Below are 12937 nucleotides of genomic sequence, written 5' to 3' on the forward strand. Positions count from 1 at the left end.
TATCTGTGTTGGCCCTGCGATGAGGTGGCGACTTGTCCAGGGTTTACACCGCCTTCCACCCGATTGTAGCTGAGATAGGCGCCAGCGACCCCGAAAGGGAATAAGCGGTAGAAAATGGGTGGATGGAAAATCAAGTTAAAAAAAAAACACGATTGCATTGGGATGGATTCAGATGTTTTTAGACACATTTACTAGGATAACTCTGGGAAATCCCTTATCTTTCTATTGTGTTGCTAATGTTTTAGTGAGTTTAACAGTACCGGATAGTCGGAAGGGTGTATCCACGGGTGTGTTGACGCCAGTGTCTGATGGAAGTCGACGGCAGCTGTACGGACGGCACAAGCTCAGCTGATCCCGTGTAAGTGGCGACTTTTTACCACAAATTTCTCACCGAAAACTGCTGGTTGACATTTAGTCGGGAACCATGTACGCTTGACCGCTGTGATCCATAGTAAAGTTTCACCTCCGGGAATTTTAAACAAGGAATCAATGTTTGTGTGGCTAAAAGCTAAAGCTTCCCAACTTCTCCATTATTAATTGAACAAATTGCAAACGATTCAGCAACACAGATGTCCAAAATACTGTGTAATTATGCGGTTAAAGCAGACGACTCTTAGCTGTGTGTGTGTGTGCGCAGCGCTAATATTTCCTAACAGTCCATGATGTCACGCATACACGTCAGGACACTTTGCGGGAAATTTAAAATTGCAATTTAATAAACTAAAATGGCCGTGTTGGCATGTGTTGCAATGTTAATATTTCATCATTGATATATAAACTATGAGACTGCGTGGTCGGTAGTAGTGGGTTTCAGTAGGCCTCTAAATATCTTGTCTTTGCAGTCTATTCAATTGAATATAAGTTGAAAAGGATTTGCAAATCATTGTATTCTGTTTTTATTTACCATTTACACAAGTTGCCAACTTCACTGGTTTGGGGTTTTTTGTACATAAAGACAGAATGAAATGCCCAAATTACTAAATGATTTAATTCAAAAATATTTAGACTGAGTCTCAGATGTCCAATTATTTTTTTTATAAAACACCGGTCAGGTAAGAAGTGTTTATTTACGTCCCAAATCATCAGTTTGCTGTTAACTAAAACACAAAACCTAACTGCTAATTGTCATCGAATGTGTATTTTAAACGCGTGCGTTTCTACTTTTTGTAGGTGAACAAAGCAAAGTCAACTATTAATACACAAAGCCAAGCACATTTAGTTTGTTTTAAACATTTTAATCGCTTAACAACACGTCGTGATCCTGAACACAACAACACGGGTGACGTCACTCTGACAACTCGACGTTTTTTAGTCATGAACTTTTTTATCGTGTCGATTTAACACAAACACGACACGAGAAGCCCACTTTGTTAGTAAAGTCCACGGCACACTTTGAACACACGCAAACACAAATGTGACATGCAGTTACTTTAAAACAATGTCATCAAAGAAAAGAGTGACACCTGCGTGTCCGTGACGCTGCAAAAAAAAAAAAAAACACATCCTGCGTCGAGGCATGCCGTCCACTCACTTGGAGTCTTGTTGTGTCGTTTTTTTTTTGTTTGTTTCTCAAATCAAAGAACAACAAAAAGCGAGCGACCAAATACAATATTAGTTTTCTTATGTTTTTGAGCGTAGAAATCACAACAAGACACTCTCCTCTGCCATTTTGATAGTATCCCAGCATGCAGTGCGACACTCGTCCGCTATCCAAGAGGTCGGAATCGTAGTAGACATATTATTTGTTGTAAAAAAAAAAAAAATACTTTGTGTATTATAACTAAAGCTGTCTGAATATGTTTGTTTTTAATTAAGTGCATTTTAGAAAGTGTCACAATATAGCACCACTGCAGTTTCCTTTTTGGACACTAGAGGTCTCTGTGAGCCCACAACAATCTAACATCTTTTTTCTTTTCTTTTCTTTTCTTAGTTTATTTCGAACATGATATACATCAATCAATCAATCAATGTTTACTTATATAGCCCTAAATCACTAGTGTCTCAAAGGGCTGCACGAACCACCACGACATCCTCGGTAGGCCCACATAAGGGCAAGGAAAACTCACACCCAGTGGGACGTCGGTGACAATATTGACTATGAGAACCTTGGAGAGGAGGAAAGCAATGGATGTCGAGCGGGTCTAACATGATACTGTGAAAGTTCAATCCACAATGGATCCAACACAGTCGCGAGAGTCCAGTCCAAAGCGGATCCAACACAGCAGCGAGAGTCCCGTTCACAGCGGAGCCAGCAGGAAACCATCCCAAGCGGAGGCAGATCAGCAGCGCAGAGATGTCCCCAGCCGATACACAGGCAAGCAGTACATGGCCACCGGATCGGACCGGACCCCCTCCACAAGGGAGAGTGGGACATAGAAGAAAAAGAAAAGAAACGGCAGATCAACTGGTCTAAAAAGGGAGTCTATTTAAAGGCTAGAGTATACAAATGAGTTTTAAGGTGAGACTTAAATGCTTCTACAACATACAACATTAGATCCATCCATCCCATCCATTCATCTTCTTCCGCTTATCCGAGGTCGGGTCGCGGGGGCAGCAGCCTAAGCAGGGAAGCCCAGACTTCCCCTTCCAATTCACAATTTTCCAAAATCGATTCAACATGTTTTCATTTTTTGAAGACGCTTTTCGGCCATACTAGAAGGAGCGTTTCTAACCAGTAGCTTGTTTTGACAAAATCTATTTGGAATCTTAATACCAAATAACACATTGCAAGAATCGGTTTGAATCGAGAATCAAAGTCCTACTTATTATTGTGAAAATGTAACTTAAAGTCCATCCATCCATCCATCCATCTTCTTCCGCTTATCCGAGGTCGGGTCGCGGGGGCAACAGCCTAAGCAGGGAAACCCAGACTTCCCTCTCCCCAGCCACTTCATCTAGCTCTTCCCGGGGGATCCCGAGGCGTTCCCAGGCCAGCCGGGAGTCTTCCCAACGTGTCCTGGGTCTTCCCCGTGGCCTCCTACCGGTTGGACGTGCCCTAAACACCTCCCTAGGGAGGCGTTCGGGTGGCATCCTGACCAGATGCCCGAACCACCTCATCTGGCTCCTCTCGATGTGGAGGAGCAGCGGCTTTACTTTGAGTTCCTCCCGGATGGCAGAGCTTCTCACCCTATCTCTAAGGGAGAGACCTGGAAACTCATTTCAGCCGCTTGTACCCGTGATCTTATCCTTTCGGTCATGACCCAAAGCTCATGACCATAGGTGAGGATGGGAACGTAGATCGATCGGTAAATTGAGAGCTTTGCCTTCCGGCTCAGCTCCTTCTTCACCACAACGGATCGGTACAACGTCCGCATTACTGAAGACGCCGCACCGATCCGCCTGTCGATCTCACGATCCACTCTTCCCCCACTCGTGAACAAGACTCCTAGGTACTTGAACTCCTCCACTTGGGGCAGGGTCTCCTCCCCAACCCGGAGATGGCACTCCACCCTTTTCCGGGCGAGAACCATGGACTCTGATTTGGAGGTGCTGATTCTCATTTACATGATACATCAGTTAAATTTCGCAATACACAATACATCATGTCCGAAAAGGAGTAGGAAGAAGCGAAGCTTATTTAATCCTAGCCCTTTTCCACTTCAGAGCGCCCACAATATATACAATTATTCACTGACCTTCTTTACAGCAAAATATCAAAATAGCAAAATGACATCTATGAGTGATTAACACAGCAGTTTTCTAACATGTACTTCATTATTTCAGTCATTATTAACATACTAAGATGAAGAATATCTTATTTTCAATAAGTTTGAAAGTGTTTCTCATAATACTTCTTCTTTGTACTTTGTAAGGACTATTAATTTAAACATCCTCTTAAACTGGCTCATATCGGTACAATGTTTAACTTCTTTACTTAACCTTCCTCTTGTGTTAGCTTTCTGTTACCATCTCTTATGTTAACGGGTCGGTTTTGACCCATGTCTTAAATCAGCTGTAAAATACACTAAAAACAATGATCTATCATCCAATTTGTTTCTCATCTCTTGGTTACCTCGTTAGGCTTCCTTATCCTTGAAAATATTGGTTTTGATATTTTTGGTTTGGGCCATTGGGCCTTTTTTTGTCAGTATACCCCTCGATTTCAATTTTTAAAAATGGTAAAACGAACCTCAAGAGAATCATATACATAAAAAAAAGGTTATTGTGTTACCTAACTATTACTAAGGGGTATTAGAACACATCTCTTAAATAAATGTGTTTTATTTATTTTTTCATTTTAAGAATTTTAACTATAGTAACATCTATGGTGTTACGGGTCAATTTCGACCCATATATATTTACTTCAAGAAAAAGGCTAAAAAGTATTTTTTTCAGCAACAGAAATCCAACATCCAACAAGCAATCAAGCAAATGAAACCAAGAGAAATAGATTACTAGTTCCAAAAGTAATAAAAAAAACAAAATCAGAGTGGCAAAAAAGTGACACTTTTAGTGTCCGTCTTTTGTTTGTTTTTGTACAGGATAACAAGGTAAAATGAGAATCCACCAAAGCTCACATGATTGGGAGAGGAGCTGGCTGTCAGTGTGTTCAGTTTTGGCTCTTATCATTGCTTTATCATCTTATTTTTAGAACCGGGTCGAAACCGACCCTAACAACACCAAGGGCATAATTTCTACCAGAGCATTTTATAATTTAGTGAAAAAAATCAAAATGTTTTATTTTGTTGACAAAGAGGTTCCTGACAAAGTCAAAAAGCTTTGATGCAAAAAAATAAATGTATGTGGTGTTTTTATGCATTTAAAAACTAAAACACAAGACGAAGGTTAATCCATTCCATAATTTAATTCCACATACTGATATGCTAAAAGTTTTAAGTGTTGTACGGGCATACAAATGTTTTAAGTTAGATTTTCTTCTAAGGTTATATTTCTCCTCTTTAGTTGAGAAGAATTGTTGTACATTCTTTGCTAGCAGGTTATAATTTACTTTGTACATCAATTTAGCTGTTTGCAATTTTATCAAGTCATCGAGCTTTAATATATTTGACTCAATAACTAAAGGGTTTGTATGTTCTCTATATCCAACATTGTGTATTATTCTAATCGATCTTTTTTGTAACACAGTTAACGAATGTAGCGCACATTTGTAGTTGTTTCCCCATATTTCTGCACAACAACTCAGATGTGGTAACACTAGCGAGCAGTAGAGAATATAAAGTGATTTTTGGCCCAGGACGTATTTTGCTTTATTCATTATTGAAATATTTTTTTGCCACCTTATGTTGTATGTTTTGTATATGAGATTTCCAGTTCATTTTATCATCTTTTAATACTCCCAAAAATCTGGTTTCTTTTACCCTTTCGATATCTATTCCATCAATTTGTATTCGTGTCTGATGCTCTTTTCTACTGTTACCAAATAGCATTATTTTAGTTTTACCGAGATTCAAGGATAGCCTGTTTTTATCAAACCATTTTTTTAATTTATTCATTTCTTCCGTTATTATTTGTTATTATCTTCTGTGTGAACAGAAAGCAGTTGTGTCGTCTGCAAATAAAACTAACTTCAAGTCTTTTGTAACTTTGCAAATATCGTTTATATAAAGATTGAACAATCTTGGTCCCAGCATTGATCCCTGGGGTACACCACAAGATATATCCAATCGTGTTGAACTATTTTCACCCATCTTCACATATTGCTTCCTGTTGGTTAAATAACTTCTTATCCAGCTCAAGACCAAACCTCTGATGCCATAATGTTCTAGTTTTTTATTTAAAATATCCTGATTAATTGTGTCAAATGCTTTTGTTAAATCCATGAATTCCGCGGCTGCACATTCCTTACCGTCTATTGATTTGGTAATTTCCTCTGTTATTTTTGATTAATGCTACAGACGTCCACATTGAAATCATGGCTAAAACATTTTTTGTCAAGTTTGGGGGTGTTGCCAAACGTAGTCAGTGGGAGGAGCTTAATGATGACTTAGACCAGGGGTTCTCAACCTTTTTTCAGTGAATCGTTTTTTAATTCAAGTACCCCCTAATCAGAGCAAAGCATTTTTGGTTGAAAAAAAAAAGAGATAAAGAAGTAAAATACAGCACTTTGTCATCAGTTTCTGATTTATTAAATTGTATAACAGAGAGGGGGGGTTGCCCACATCTGAGGTCCTCTCCAAGGTTTCTCATAGTCAGCATTGTCACTGGCGTCCCACTGGATGTGAATTCTCCCTGCCCACTGGGTGTGAGTTTTCCTTGCCCTTCTGTGGGTTCTTCCGAGGATGTTGTAGTCGTAATGATTTGTGCAGTCCTTTGAGACATTTGTGATTTGGGGCTATATAAATAAACATTGATTGAAATAAAACGTTTCCTGTCCATTGATTGGATTGCATATGTCAATAATAAATAATAAATAAAAAGTGTCCTGTCCAATGATTGGATTACATATATAAATAATAAATACTAATAAATGTGTTACTTATATGTGTAGTCCAATCAATGGACAGGACACTTTTTATGTATTATTTATTATTCATAATGGATGGAAGGTGTCTTGGTTGGTAGAGTGGCCGTGCCAGCAACTTGAGGGTTGCAGGTTCAATTCCCGCTTCCGCCACCCTAGTCACTGCCGTTGTGTCCTTGGGTAAGACACTTTACCCACCTGCTCCCAGTGCCACCCACACTGGTTTAAATGTAACTTAGATATTGGGTTTCACTGTGTTAAAGCACTTTGAGTCACTAGAGAAAAGTGCTATATAAATATAATAATTCACTTGTCCATTGATTGGATTACATATATAAATAATACATTTATTAATATTTATTGTTTATATATGTAATCCAGTCAATGCACAGGACACTTTTTGTTTATTATAAATAATAAATAATTAAGTATTATTCATTATTTAGATATGTAATCCAATCAATGGACAGGACACTTTTTATTTAATATTTATATATGTAATCCAATCAATAGACAGGACACATTTATTATTTATTATTTATGGGAGTAGTGTCAAAGCGCTTTGAGTACCTTGAAAGTAGAAAAGCGCTATACAAGTATAACCCATTTATTTATCATAACAGTGCAAAATATTGCTCATTTTTAGTGGTCTTTCTTGAACTATTTGGAAAAAAAGATATAAAAATAACTAAAAACTTGTTGAAAAATAAACAACTGATTCAATGATAAATAAAGAGTTCTACACATGGAAGTAATCATTACGACTACAACATCCTCGGAAGAACCCACAAAAGGGCAAGGAAAACTCACACCCAGTGGGCAGGGAGAATTCACATCCAGTGGGACGCCAGTGACAATGCTGACTATGAGAAACCTTGGAGAGGACCTCAGATGTGGGCAACCCCCCCTCTCTAGGGGACCGAAAGCAATGGATGTCGAGCGGGTCTAACATGATACTGTGAAAGTTCAATCCATAGTGGCTCCAACACAGCCGCGAGAGTCCAGTCCAAAGCGGATCCAACACAGCAGCGAGAGTCCCGTCCACAGGAAACCATCTCAAGCGGATCAGCAGCGTAGAGATGTCCCCAACCGATACAGGCGAGTTGTCCATCCTGGGTCCCGACGAGCGGTCCATCCTGGGTCTCGACTCTGGACAGCCAGTACTTCATCCATGGTCATCGGACCGGACCCCCTCAGGAAGTCTCCCTGGCTCCCCAATGGCGCCCCATGGAGATGACACTCTGTGCGCGACCTGGGACCAAGTGATTTCAATTGATGGGCAGCGGGTTCGCCCGGGGATAGCGCGGGATTTCCCTCACTTTGCATTGATTAGGGACAGATTATACAGAGTGAGTCGTGACACTCAGACAGGGGAGGAAATCACCCAATTTTTGGTGCCGAAAAACCGTCAGGAAATGATTTTCCAGGCGGGACATTTTAATCGTGTCGATTTAACACAAACAATGGGGTATGATAAGACACTTAATCGGATAATGGTCCGGTTCTATTGGCCCGGCATTTTGCTCATTTTTAGTGGTCTTTCTTGAACTATTTGGGAAAAAAAGATATAAAAATAACTAAAAACTTGTTGAAAAATAAACGAGTGATTCAATTATAAATAAAGAGTTCTACACATAGAAGTAATTATCAACTTAAAGTGCCCTCTTTGGGGATTGTAATAGAGATCCATCTGGATTCATGAACTTAATTCTAAACATTTCTTCACAAAAAAAGAAATCTGTAACGTCAATGTTTGACGTGGATGTTTTTAAAAAAAGGCTTAAAAACCCATTTTTAAAATAAAAAAAAAGTCTTTTTTATAGACATTTATGCTGATTGTAGCTGTTGGGCTGTTTCTGGTTTAATATTTTATTTATTTTTTATCTTCTTATTATTATTATTACAATTGTTTTACACTGTGGCACTTTGAGGTTGTTTGCTCAACGTAAAGTGCTTTTTTACAAATAAAATCTATTATTATTATTATTATATTTATCAATCAATCAATCAATGTTTATTTATATAGCCCCAAATCACAAATGTCTCAAAGGACTGCACAAATCATTACGACTATAACATCCTCGGAAGAACCCACAAAAGGGCAAGGAAAACTCACACCCTGTGGGCAGGGAGAATTCACATCCAGTGGGACGCCAGTGACAATGCTGACTATGAGAAACCTTGGAGAGGACCTCAGATGTGGGCAACCCCCCCCCCCCTCTAGGGGACCGAAAGCAATGGATGTCGAGCGGGTCTAACATGATACTGTGAAAGTTCAATCCATAGTGGCTCCAAGACAGCAGTGAGAGTCCCGTCCACAGGAAACCATCTCAAGCGGATCAGCAGCTTAGAGATGTCCCCAACCGATACAGGCGAGCGGTCCATCCTGGGTCTCGACTCTGGACAGTCAGTACTTCATCCATGGTCATCGGACCGGACCCCCTCCACAAGGGAGGGGGGGACAAAGGAGAAAGAAAAGAAGCGGCAGATCAACTGGTCTAAAAAGGAGGTCTATTTAAAGGCTAGAGTATACAGATGAGTTTTAAGATGAGACTTAAATGCTTCTACATGTCCACAAAAAAATCTAGCTGTCAACACTGAATATTGCATTGTTGCATTTCTTGTCACAGTTTATTAACTTACATTCATATTTTGCTGAAGTATTATTCAATAAATATATTTATAAAGGATTTTTGAATTGTTGCTATTTTTAGAATATTAAAAAAAAAAATCTCCCGTACCCCCTGGCATACCTTCAAGTACCCCCAGGGGTACACGTACCCCCATTTGAGAACCACTGACTTAGACCAATCATGCTGGGAGGATGTGATTCTACACCCACTGTACTGAACACTCTTGTTTCAGAAAACATTTTAAAATGACTACACATTCATCAATAATCAAACCAAGAAATATTTCATTAAAACATTAAGAAAAATACTCATATTAGATAAATAAATGAATCGGGAAATAATTCAACTGTGAAATAATAAATCGTGAAATAAGTACTCAAACTATAAAATAGATAACTAAGTTGTGAAATAAGACTTGAAATAATTATTTAAATGTTTTTTAAAACTTAACGTCATTAAATAAATACATAATAAAAACATACAAAAATGATGGAATAAATGACTAAATTATGACACAATTAAAACATGAAATAAGTACTTAAATAATTAAATCAATAATTTCATTGTGAAATAGTTGGATTGTGGAATAAAGAATGAAATCATGGCATAATTAATAAAAGCATTAAATAATTCCTAGATGATATAATAAATAAATAATCATGACAAAAAATACTTAAACCATTAAATAAATACATTTATTTGATTTAAAAAAATAATAATTCCATGCTGAAACAATTTAATCATTAAATAATTAATAAAGAAAACAATAAATATTTCTTAAATCATAAACTAAATAATTAAATACAAATAAAATAATGAAAAAAATACATTAATTGCAAAAATAAATATATAGTGGAATATTTCAATTGTGCAATAATGAAATCATTAATAAAACATTAAACAATTCTTAAATCATGAAATAAATAACCGAACAATAACTAATGACAAAAGTAACTGAACTCTGCAAAAATGTAATGTTGAAATAATTAAATACATTTTCAATAAACACAAATCCTTCTTAACTTGTGAAATAATGATATAATAAATAAACAAGGTAAATCCTGAAATTTTTAAGATACGAAATAATGAATAAATACTTGATTAAATGTTGAAACAATTCTTTAAATGGTGAAATATTTAACTCAATATCTCATCAATTAATTCCATAACACATGTACTGCTTGCCTGTGTATCGGCTGGGGACATCTCTGCGCTGCTGATCCGCCTCCGCTTGGGATGGTTTCCTGCTGGCTCCGCTGTGAACGGGACTCTCGCTGCTGTGTTGGATCCGCTTTGGACTGGACTGTCGCGACTGTGTTGGATCCATTATGGATTGAACTTTCACAGTGTCATGTTAGACCCGCTCGACATCCATTCCTTTCCTCCTCTCCAAGGTTCTCATAGTCATCATTGTCACCGACGTCTCACTGGGTGTGAGTTTTTCCTTGCCCTTATGTGGGCCTACCGAGGATGTCGTAGTGGTTTGTGCAGCCCTTTGAGACACTAGTGATTTAGGGCTATATAAGTAAACATTGATTGATTGATTGATTTTTAAATGTTATTGAATAAAGTAGTTGTAAAAAATATTGATTTATCAATTGTCAACTGATGCCCATCTGGTGGTGAGTTGGGCTAGATGGCGGGCGTAACCTCGGGACAGACCTGGAAAACCCAAGTGGGTAGTGCGGGTGAACTGGGAACATTCGGAGGAGTCCTCTGTCCGTAAAGACTTCAACTCCCACCTCCGGCGGGACGTCTCTGCCATCCCTGTGGAGGTTGAGGATATTGAACAGGAATGGGCAATGTTCGAAGCCTCTATTGCTAAAGCTGCAGCTGTGAGCTGTGGCCATAAGGTCTTAGGTGCCTCAACCCTCGAACACCCTGGTGGACAGCGGTGGTCAGGGAAGCCGTCCGACCTAAGAAGGAGGCCGACCGGGGTATGTTCTACCAAGGGACTCCGGAGGCAGTAGCAAGGTGCCGACAGGCCCGAAGGGCAACAGCCGTGGCTGTGGACAAAGAATCCATGGAGAAGGACTATTGGGCGGACACAAAGCTGTTCTGGAAGACCACACGGCTCCTCAGGAGGGGGAAGCTAGGAACCATCCATGTTGTGTACAGAAAGGATCGGACTCTGCTGACTTCAAGTGAGGAAGTCGTAGGGCGTTGGATAGAGAACTTTGAGGAACTCCTGAACCTAACTATATCAGATACACCCTCCCTGATAGGAGCGGAGCCTGAGGATGATGGGGGATCAACGTTGATCTCTCGGAGTGAAGTCACTGAGGTAGTTAGACAACTCCACAGTGGCAAAGCTCCGGGGGTTGACGAAACCCGCCCAGAAATGCTGAAGGCTCTGGGTGTTGAGGGGCTGTCTTGGTTGATTCGCCTTTTCAACATCGCGTGGAAGTCTGGGACAGTACCGAGGGAGTGGCAGACTGGGTGGTGGTTCTCCTATTCAAAAAGGAGGACCAAAGGCTGTGTGCTAATTACAGGGGTTCCACACTACTCAGCCTCCCTGGGAAAGTTTACGCCAAGAACCTCAGATTCAAGAGGAGCAATGTGGATTCTGTCTTGGTCGTGGAACAACTGACCAGCTCTTTACTCTTGTAGGAATCCTGGAGAAGGCTTGGGAGTATGCCTATCCAGTCTACATGTGTTTTGTGGATTTGGAGAAGGCGTATGACCGGGTATATCTTGTGGAAGGTGCTGAAGGAGTACGGGGTGAGGGGAACCCTGCTGAGAGCCATCCAATCTCTGTACAACCAAAGCGAGTGTTGTGTCCGGGTGCTTGGATGTAAGTCAGATTTGTTTCCAGTGGGGGTTGGCCATGGTCTGCGCTCTGTCACCTATCCTGTTTTTGATTTTCATGGACAGGATTTCTAGGCAGAGTCGTGACCATTGCGGAGAGGGTATACGTCTCGGGGGGGGTAAGGGTTGCGTCACTGCTGTTTGCAGATGATGTGGTCCTGATAGCACCTTCGGTTCATGACCTTCAGCTCTCGCTGGATCGGTTTGCAGCCGAGTGTTCAGCGGCTGGAATGAGGATAAGCAGATAGAGAACGAGACTCTGTCCCAGGTGGAGGAGTTTAAGTATCATGGGGTCTTGTTCACGAGTGAGGAAAAGATGGAGAAGGAAATCAGCCGGAGAATCGGAGCAGCTGGGGCAGTATTGCAGTCTTTCTGCCGCACTGTTGTGACTAAACGAGAGCTGAGCCAGAGGGCAAAGCTCTCGGTCTACCGGGCTATCTACATTCCTACTCTCACCTATGGTCAGGAAGTGTGGGTCATGACCGAAAGAATAAGATTGCGGATACAAGCAGCCGAAATTAGTTTCTTCAGAAGGGTGGCTGGCAACTCCCTTAGAGATAGGGGGAGAAGTTCAGTCATCCGAGAGAGACTCGGAGTAGAGCCGCTGCTCCTTTACTTGGAAAGGAGCCAGCTTAGGTGGTTCAGGCATCTCGTACGGATGCCTCACGAGCGTCTCCCTAGGGAGGTCTTCGTTGCACGTCTTACCGGGAGGAGACCCCGCGGCAGGCCAAGGACCAGATAGGGGGGGTTACATCTCCTCTGTGGCCTGGGAAAGCTTTGGGATTCCCCAGGAGGAAGTTGCTAGTGTTGCTTTGGAGAGGAAAGTTTGGGGGTCCCTGCTGGAGCTCTTGTCCCCGCTACCCAATTCCAGATAAGTGGTTGAAGATGGATGGATGGATAGCTAGATGTTTTTGTCGAGCGCTATTAAGCGGAATAAAGCGACTCCTATTGGCTCCATTCTTAGCTGACTTTTACGTATAAAATACTTCACGGTCTAGCTCCATCCTACCTTGCCGATTGTATTGTACCATATGTCCCGGCAAGAAATCTGCGTTCAAAGGACTCCGGCTTATTA

General features: G+C 40.5%; 1 protein-coding gene across 1 annotated transcript in view; it reads right to left on the minus strand.

Annotated features, from left to right (window-relative positions):
* The window catches only part of ube3a (ubiquitin protein ligase E3A), a 37856-nt gene extending 36165 nt beyond the window's left edge, over window positions 1–1691 (minus strand). The window contains exon 1 of the mRNA XM_061888512.1: window positions 1532–1691. The gene's annotated coding sequence lies outside the window, so the exon portion shown is untranslated. The remainder of the gene's footprint in view (window positions 1–1531) is intronic.
* Between the last annotated feature and the right edge of the window lie 11246 nt (window positions 1692–12937).

Source organism: Nerophis ophidion, linkage group LG26 (genome assembly GCF_033978795.1).
Source record: "Nerophis ophidion isolate RoL-2023_Sa linkage group LG26, RoL_Noph_v1.0, whole genome shotgun sequence".
NCBI classification, from domain to species: Eukaryota; Metazoa; Chordata; class Actinopteri; order Syngnathiformes; family Syngnathidae; genus Nerophis; species Nerophis ophidion.